Genomic DNA, 10202 nt, shown 5'->3' with positions numbered 1-10202 from the left:
CATTTAGTGCTGCAGGTTTGCGTTAGGCTAAGCTGACCAAAAGGTGAGCAGAAACTGCATCCGTTCTTGCTGCTGGACCCAGGCCCATCAGGCAGGGCTGTGTAGTGACTACACCCTCTCTCTGTCAACCATTCAGCCTGCGTTAACTCTGTCCTCCAGAACCCTGTAGAAGGGACCGTGTTTTTTCCATCTTTTTTCATCTGTAGCAGGGAGGTTTATTGTAGCATGCTTAAGATTCTCTAACCAATGAGAGCCAGAACTCAGGTTTACAGCCAAACCTGCCCAACCCTCTCAGAACCAGAGAATGATGATGGACCACTCAGAGAGACATCAGAGATAAAGTCAGAAGGACTTAGCAATTGGACTGGGCTTGAAGGAGTTCAGTGAGTCAAGATGAGTCCTGAATATCTCTTTTTACAAACCATGTTTTCTGAGGAGCAGAACCCTGGAAAGGAGTCAGGTTAGGGGAAGAAGAATCTAAGTTTGATTTTATACATGCTGAATTTCAGAGTTATTAGCAGACAACAGAACTCTGAGAGAAATCCACCAAGATGGCCTAAGGGCTGAACACCAGATTTCAACAGGTAAGAACTGAATCATCTTGGATACTTATCCAAGAACTGATTCATCTAACTATCCATCTGTTATCTCATCCATCTTCCCATTCTTCAAAATATCCTTTCTTTCTTCCTATCATTCATCTACCCACCTAGCCATCTCACTTAATGAGCTATCTATCCTACTCTCTTCCAGTTCATTCACCTGTCTATCCACCCATCTGTCCACCTCTCCATCCATCTTTTCCATCCTGCCTCTCATCTCTGCGGCTCCCAATTCCCTCACAATCCATTTCTTATTGTTCTATTGTCCTAGTTATTCAACCATCAAGTTATATATACAAACCTCCAATTACCACACATCTATTCATCCATATATCTAATTTGCCTTCAATGATTGAGGCATCCTATACACACTAGATACATCCCCTACACACTCGATGCATCCCAAACACGCTTGATGCATCCCATAGACACTTACTAATGCCTTACACAGGCACAGCACTTGCTGTGTGCTGGTGAAAAACTGAAGCAGAAAACCAGGTTGCTGTCCTTAAGAAGCATGTGAATGTTAGAAAATGACAGATGTGTAAACAAATGGTTCCAGAACGGTAAATTTTCTGAGTCTTATGTGTGCGAAGAAAAGACACTTAAACCAATCTGTGGATGTTCGAAGACTTTGTTGAGGTTCGCTCCTTGAGGTCAAGTCCAATTAAGATCTTATCAGGTGGCTGGGATGCTTTGATGTTGTCGGGGAGTCAATCGAGCGCATATGCAGTGGTGATGCTGCTGTTGAGAGATCAAGAGGCTCCAGGGACACAGATATCTTAGAGCATTGAGAATAATGTTGAGTGTGATTGAGTGATACGAGAGAAAACTGGAATAGTAGTGTTTCTGGACAATCTGGAGTGTTTTCCATGTCAATAATTAATTACCTAACTCTCCAGACACCAACCAGAAGTACAGCAATTCAATTCTGACGTTTCATACATGGAAAGGAAAAATATTTGTCCATTTTAGTTTAGAACTTTTAATTTTGGTAGTAATTAATAATAGTCAATGCGAAATGTGTTTTTTTTTTAAATTTGGGGGCCACAACTGACAGTGCTCAGGGGTTACTCCTGCCTCTGTATTCAGGGATTATTTCTAAATACCCCGGTGCTGGGAGGTGTTGACGTTTTGGGGGTTGGCTATGTGCAAGACAACCTTACCCACTGTGATGTCTCTTAAAACCTAACTTGAACTATTTTAAGCAGAAAAGGAGAACTTGCTAGAATCCTATTCTGGGCTCTTTGAAGTTCTGGGGTTAGGGCCAGAGTAACAGATGGGACCCCAGACAGGACTCCTCCTCTGATCTCTGCTTAGTCTCATAATTTTTTCATGATTGCACAAATATTTCTCCATTATTTACTTAAAAAAGTCACACTGCAGCATGGGATTAGTTCACAGTACCTCAATTGTAGCCTCCTGATCATCTTTCCATAGCAAATGTGATTTATTTTTTCTTTTTGAGTCACATCCAGTGATGCTCAGGAGTTATTCCTGACTTTGTACTCAGGAATTAGTCCTGGTGGTGCGTGGAGCACCATGTGGGATGCTGAAGATTGAACCTGGGTGGGCTGCATGCAAGGCAAACATCCTACCTGTGGTCCTATCGCTCAGGCCCCAACAAATGCAAATTTTTGAGAGAAGCTTATTGGTTGAGATGTACTGCTGGTCCAATTAACCAAAGGGGTGAGGCCATAGAGTCAAAATATGGCAGCTGTGGACATACGTATGAGGAGAAATATGTCAGAGAACACAGGGATTTGTGAACTGGTAAAAAATAAAAGGTAAAGGCCCTCCCGTTGATCGTCGATTTGCTCGAGCGGGCCCAGTAACGTCTCCATTGGAGACTTTGTTGTTACTGTGTCTGGCATATCGAATACTCTCGGTAGCTTGCCGGAGCGATAGCACAGCGGGTAGGGCGTTCGCCTTACAAGCGGCCAACATGGCCGACCCGAGTTCGATTCCTCCGCCCCTCTCGGAGAGCCCGGCAAGCTACCGAGAGTATTCGATATGCCAGACACAGTAACAACAAAGTCTCCAATGGAGACGTTACTGGGCCCGCTCGAGCAAATCGACGATCAACGGGAGGGCCTTTACTTTACTTTTACTTTAAAAAATAAAAAAAGGTAAAGGTAAAGGTAAAGGCCCTCCCGTAAAAAAACCAAGGTATCTCTTGTCAACTCAGGTTTGTTGAGGAGATTAACTAGAACAATGAATGTAAACATTTCTGTTTGTTATATCCCACAGACTCTATAAATGATGTCTACTGTTATTCACTGTCCTGTTTAAGAAGCACTCACTGATTATGTGTTTTTTACTAGATCTGCACTAGGTTTTGTGGGAAGGGTTGGCTTGAACTCTCTCTGTCTCTCTCTGTGTGTGTATGTGTGTGTTTGTGTGTGTGTGTGTGTGTGTGTGTGTGTGTGTATTTTGCTCCTCTGGCCACAAGAATGAGATGTTTCTTTGGTTATAAAATAATGTAATCAAATATATATCTGGTGATCAAAATAATGTCAGCTGATAGACTGACAGTTTTCAGTTGCAAGATCTGAGTTTAATTGAAAAGTTTTGAAAATTGATATGGGTATCTTCTGAGTTTTAGCATTTAAGCAGTTTAACAACAAACACAACAAAAATCCAAATGCAGCCTATACCAAGAATGGGTATACTTGCCCATCTGCAGGAGAATAAGTAGTAGAATATACACCTATATCAGAACATAGTTTGAGAATAAATACTACATAGTTTTAGTTCACATTAAATTCCAACATGGGAAAGACACATCTATGATTTTAAATTTTGTTTATCTTTGATGAAGAGTGGTATTGACTGGGAAAGGACTTCAGATAGCTGATAACGCTGTTTTTTTTTTCTTTTTAGGAAGGAAGAAGGGGGAGAGAGAGGGAGGGAGGATATAATTGACACAAATTTATTTATTCTTTTTGTGAATGCTTCCATGAAGGTTTCCTGTGTCTTGGGTATCATAAATAATACCAAAATAAACATGATGTTGAAGAAATTTTTTTATAGTTTTTATTTTAAAATTTTTATCGGGACCCTGTGCAACAGTTCTGGGGCAGGATATTTGGTCCTGGGGAGCTGAAGTTAGACCAGCATGTGCTAGGAACGTGCTCTACCACTTGAGCTATTTCTCATTTCTCCAGCCCTTGCAGAGATAATTCTGAGTTAGTGTCTGTGTTTCCTTTGTACAAATACTAAGAAACGGAATTTATGGATCACAGGGCGATTTTGTTATTCTTTTAGTTTTGTTTTAAGGTAGTGACTGCACCAATGTATATTGCTACCAACAGTATTTGAGGCTTCTCTTCATGTTTTCTTCAGTGAAACTGGCCCAAAGGAATTAGGAAGAACAGCTCATCTGGGCAAGGAAAGTTGTTTTTGCCTTAGCCTACCCACAAAAGCTTAGAGATAAGGACAGTTGTCCCCATTTGTCCTTCCTCCTGCAAAATTTACCCTTTACTTTGTTTAGGTTTGCAGAAAAGATGGAGTGCACCTCTCAAGACTGGTCCACAAGGAAATTTATTGATCACACCAGTGCTCACCAGTCTGCTACCCTCCCCACCCCGCCAATGTGCTTTTCTGTTCTCTTTATCTATAAAACTCATTTTTTTGTGACTATGCAGACAAGTTTTGAGAATGTGAGTCCACCATGTTTGAACTGGCTAGCTTATTGGAAGTCCCCCCCCTTTTTTTTGGAGAGGCCACACCCAGCTGTGCTCAAGGCATAGTCCTGGCTCTGTGCTCAGGGACCACTCCTGGTGGGGCTTGGAGAATCATATGAGGTGCTGGGGATCAAATCTGGGTAGGTAGTATGCAAAGCAAGGGCCCTACTTGCTATATTAGGTCTCCAGCCCTGTAAGCTCTATCTTGACCTGACATCACTGTGTCTTTTCATTGGCCCTCAGTGGGCAGAGGAACTGGACCTTCACAGTGACCACTTGGGGAGCTAGTTAGAAGTAGAGTTCTGCTGTGTGAGCTGTCCTCAGAACAGGAAAGGTTGAAACCAGGCTGAAATCTCAGGTAAGCCCCTCAGACTAGAGGGTTCTCCTCTTTTTCTTTCTCAGCCCATCCCGTGGCCTTTCATGCCATTTTCAATGGGTCAGAGAGCATCTGTGGGCAAGCAGATTGGCCATGCGTGTCAGGCACTTCTATATGTTAGTGGAGAAAGTTGCCTTGGGGCACTCACTCTGACTCCTTTCATCTCTTGTCTGGACTCCCCCGTGGGACATTTATTTTTCTTTATTTTTCTTTAGTCACTGTGAAGTTACAAAGTTATTAATGATTGGATTTCAGGCATGCAGTGTTTTAACACTAATCCCTTTACCAGTGTCTACCTCCCTCCGCCAATGCCCCCGTTCCCCACACAACAGTCTGCCTCAATGAGAGGACACACACACACACACACACACACACACACACACAGAGCCACATCTGGTGGTGCTTATCACTCACTTCTGGCTCAGTGCTTGGGGATCACTCCTGTCACTGCTTAGGGAAAGAGCCATAAAATGCTCTGCCAAGGATTGAACCAGTGTTGACTGTGTTCAAGGCAAGTACCTTAATCAATGTACTATCTCTCCAGCCCCAAACTTACTGTCCTTAAGCTGCAATAAAGTATTACAAATTAACATTTGAAACTCCTTTTTAATTAAAAATAATTATAGTAAACTTAGAAAATACCAAGTTAAGAAGAAAAGAAAAATTTTATTCATAATTCCTTAAATATACTAGTGGTTAATGATATACACCAGTCAAAAAAACTGGGATCTGTCTGTAAAAAATTTGGTTCTCCAGCAGCTTGGAGCAGAAAAGTGAAAGGACTATGCGTTAATCCAGGCCATCAAGTCTGCCCAGAGGGGAAAGGGTGTTGCTCCCTTCCGCCCTCCTCCCTCTGGAAAGAAAGATGGCGGCCACATGGGAGCCTTGTGGACAGCAGGTATGAGCCGGGGGTGTGGGGGCGACTAAAACCTCATGGGAAGGGGGGCGTTCCGGTCCGTCCTTCACGCCCTACCGAGGTCACCAGTCACCCCCCACGAGCGGCTCTCCAGCACAGCCACGGCCCCAGAAGCACAAGGACTTAATGCAGAACCCAGCAGCTTGGAGCAGAAAAGTGAACGGACTATGCGTTGACCCAGGCCATCAAGTCTGCCGGAGGGGAAAGGGTGTTGCCCCATTCGCCCTCTCCTCTCTGGAAAGAAAGATGGCGGCCACATGGGAGCCTTGTGGACAGCAGGTATGAGCCGGGAGTGTGGGGGCGACTAAAACCTCATGGGAAGGGGGGCGTTCCGGTCCGTCCTTCACGCCCTACCGAGGTCACCAGTTGCCCCCCACGAGCGGCTCTCCAGCACAGCCACGGCCCCAGAAGCACAAGGACTTAATGCAGAACCCAGCAGCTTGGAGCAGAAAAGTGAATGGACTATGCATTGATCCAGGCCATCAAGTCTGCCGGAGGGGAAAGGGTGTTGCCCCATTCGCCCTCTCCTCTCTGGAAAGAAAGATGGCGGCCACATGGGAGCCTTGTGGACAGCAGGTATGAGCCGGGGGAGTGGGGGTGACTAAAACCTCATGGGAAGGGGGGCGTTCCGGTCCGTCCTTCACGCCCTACCGAGGTCACAAGTCGCCCCCCGCGAGCGGCTCTCCAGCACGGCCATGGCCCCAGAAGCACAATGACTTAATGCAGAACCCAGCAGCTTGGAGCAGAAAAGTGAACGGACTATGCATTGACCCAGGCCATCAAGTCTGCCGGAGGGGAAAGGGTGTTGCCCCATTCGCCCTCTCCTCTCTGGAAAGAAAGATGGCGGCCACATGGGAGCCTTGTGGACAGCAGGTATGAGCCGGGAGTGTGGGGGCGACCAAAACCTCATGGGAAGGGGGGCGTTTCGCTCCGCCCTTCACGCCCTACCGAGGCCACCGGTTGCTCCCCGCGAGCGGCTCTCCAGCACGGCCACGACTCCAGAACACAGAAACCAGTTTCTTAACTATCTGACTTTCAGTAGAAATACTTCCAGGGTCAATAGGTAAAATAGCAGAAATCCAAAACCAACATTTAATTCTTTAACCCAGCTGTAGAAAGCAAATCACTTCACAATGCTTTTTCAGCATGTCTGATTTGGGGGGGGGGTAAACTCTAAATAATAGTGGTGAATCTTTTATTGAAACAATGAATCTAATCAAAGCAGATAGAGTGTTAACTAGAATTCATCTGCCTCACAGGGACGGGGAGGGGTGGGGGGTGGGGTTTTATTGGGGTTCTTCATGGTAAAAAATAAGTATTGGTAAAGGGAAATGTGTTTGATATTTGCATTACTGAGACATAAACCTGAAAGCTTTGTAACCTTTCCCACAGTGATTCAATAAATAAATTAAAAAAAAAAATTTGGTTCTGCCTTTTGCCTGCCCTTCAGTTCATCCCATGTCACAACTATATACTTCATAGCTGTCCCAGATAGTTTTAAGGATCTTTCATAATTTACCTAACCAATCTCTTACTGTTGTATATTTCTGGTTTTTTTCTACTTATCTTCTGTTTTGTACATCACCTGAAATCCACATTGAGCTGGCTAGACCAATGTGTGTGTGTGTGTGTGTGTGTGTGTGTGTGTGTGTGTGTGTGTTTCTTAGACTTTAGCCCATAGAGGGAAATTACTGTGTGGTGTCAGGGTTTTGACGACCAGACTGAACTCATCAACTCGAGGATAGTAAGACAGATCTTGGCCTTAGGGGGGATCCTGGAATCAGGCCAAAGAGACCTGGTTCCTGTTTCTGACCCAGAGTCAAAGCTCTGGGATCCATTTGGCAGAAGAACCATGGATAAAGCCAGAGGGCTGGGCCCTGGGTGGAGGCTTCTGGTGAAGAAAGGATGATCTGTGTATCACGGTCAGGTTCTCTGGAACCCAGGAAACCTGCAGTTTCCACTAGGTTTCCTGAGTCAAGTTGAGAGCCCCAGCGGGGGTCCTGGAGACTGTAGTCCACTTCTGAAGTGGATAATTAAGTCCCTGACTTTCCCTTCAGAGATTGGTGCAGAAAGACCCGGTAAGAAACTTATGAGGGTTGTGGGGCGCTGCAACTGCCTCCTCATCTGGGTTCTACATCAGGGTTCAGAGTTTGCAGTTTGTTTACGGCCATACCATCCCGAACGCTCTCGATCTCATCAAAGTCTGCGGTCTGTGAGAATACCTGGGTCCATCATTGGGTCCATCACCTCCCCAGCTAGGGGACTGAGTGTTTGTTGATGCCGTGCGCCGCCTAGTGGCCATTCCTCCAGTTTCAGCACAAAGGGACCAGACGCTGTTGTCTACGCTGGGCTGTAGCTTCCAAGTTAGGGGAAAGGTTTGACAGATCCCCACCACATTCCTGGGACTCAGGAGACAGTTTCTAACCCCAGCTTTATTTCTAACTTGCTGTGTGGATACTGCTTCACATGCAGAAGTGAATCCTCTGCCTTCTTGAAGGTCAACCTGAAGTTGGTGGGGAGTGATGGGTGACAGAGAGACTGCTTCTCCCCTCTTGCTTGACCATCCTTGAATATGCTGGTGGGGGGGACTGTGGTAGGCACCCCTACCATCCTTCCCTATACCCAGAGTCCCAGGACTGTCAAAGCCTCCAAGCATCTGCATGGCATCAATGCTAGTGTCCCACCAGCTCCACAAAGCGGCCATGACCTGTGCCTGAGGTCCACTTGGTCTGTGAAGTCTAAGAAGTCATCCCCACCATTTTCATTTTTAGGGAAACTTGGGGTGGGTTCTATGGCTGGAGCCAAGGGGTGGCTCTTTTCAGGGAAAGTAAATTCAGTCCTGACTTCCACCCGGCCTCCCAGATCCATCATCTGCACTGTAGCTCTGTCCTCCCGTTTTTTGTAATGGGATTTGCTTGAGCAGGGCCAGTAACGTCTCCATTGTGAGACTTGTTACTGTGTTTGGTATATTGACTACATCACGGGTAGCTTGCCAGGCTTTGCCGTGCGGGTGAGATACTCTTGGTAGCTTGCTGGGCTCTTGAGAGGGGTGGGGGAATCGAACCCAGGCCAGCTGGGTCGGTTGTGTACAAGGCAAATGCCCTACCCACTGTGCTATCAATCCATCATCTACCTGCACAGAAAATAATTTCAGAAATATAATAATAGTAAAATGAGAGAGAGACAAAGAGAACGAGAGCATGCAGTTGAACATGCACACTTGGATCCTTTCAGGGCAAAGTGTTTAAGAAAACAATGGTAATAAGCTTTGGTTTTTTCTTTTGTATTCTGGATAGTTTGCTGTAGAGAAGTACTAACTCCTGTTTCGGTGGGTTTTCTCAGTATGGGTAGGGAAGTGCTATACCTACCCAGTACAAAGGTGTCAGTAGAAACCAAGAAATACTTGACTCCTGAGTGTTTTGACATTTGCTTAAAATTAGGCTGCTGGTCCTCCCCAGGTATGTTCCTCCACTGCACAGGCTAAGTCAGGAGATATTTCTAGTAGGTTCCTTAAAAGCACATCTCAGAGTTACCTTTTTTCATTGTCCTAGTCATTCTCCTCCATGAAAGATAGTTTTGACTGATGCTGTCACATCTTTTCCTAAGAGGGAAGCTGCTTGTAATCCTCAAACCATTTTCCACCATGCTTCATGAAGAATAAGTGGTTTCCCACATGTAGAAACCACCCCTAATTTCCTTGTGGAGACCGTGTTTCATTGTCCATTGCTCCTTGCCTGCAGAGTATTCTGGCTTAGTAGAAATGCTCTGGATGGTGGGGGCGGAGCGATAGCACAGCAGGTAGGGAGTTTGCCTTTCATGTGGCTGACCTGGGCTCGATCCCCAGCATCCCATATGGTCCCCTGAGCACTGTCAGAAGTAATTCCTGAGTGCAACGCCAGGAGTAACCCCTGAGCATTGCTGGATGTGACCCAAAAAGGAAAAAAAATGCTCTGGATGGCGTATGAATCCCACAATTAAACAAGAATTAAGAGCAATTTTTCTAGCTATGGCATCTGCTGGACAGCTTCCCTTAGTCACTTCCTCCTTTCCAACGATCCCAGCAGCGCACAGCTTTTCTTTCTTTTGGGGACCTGGACAACTTTTAATAGTTTGACAAGTCTTGAGGATCTCTAGGGGTGAGTCTAGGAGTAGGGCCTAGTACTTGGTCATCCTCCTCCTCTCAGCCATTTGTGGACTGTTTTTTCTAGCACAATTTTTATTATATGGGGAGTTTGGATTTTAGTGACTGCCCTAAAGTACACTTTGTGAACTCCTCTACCATCGGAGCAATGGCTGCCACTGCTCCGAGGCATGTGGACCAACTCTCAGCCACGTTGTCAAACTATACAGATAAGATACAGGTCTGGAAATTTCACCTGAAGTCTGGATTCAGAAACCCAGTGCTCTTTCTGGATTCTCGGCTACCTAGAGAATACACGGATTCTTTAGACTGGATAATGCCAAAATTAGAGATAAGATGAAATTTTTTTTTTTTGTTTTTGGGTCACATCCGGAAATGCTTACTCCTGGTTCATGCACTCAGGAACTACTCCTGGCCATGCTCAGAGGACCATATGGGATGCTGGGATCGAACCAGGGTCGGGCCGCGTGCAAGGCAAATG

Source organism: Sorex fumeus, unplaced genomic scaffold (genome assembly GCF_029834395.1).
Source record: "Sorex fumeus unplaced genomic scaffold, SorFum_2.1 ptg000122l, whole genome shotgun sequence".
NCBI lineage: Eukaryota > Metazoa > Chordata > Mammalia > Eulipotyphla > Soricidae > Sorex > Sorex fumeus.
The sequence above is the reverse complement of the archived record's forward strand: the minus strand, read 5'-3'. Positions refer to the sequence as shown.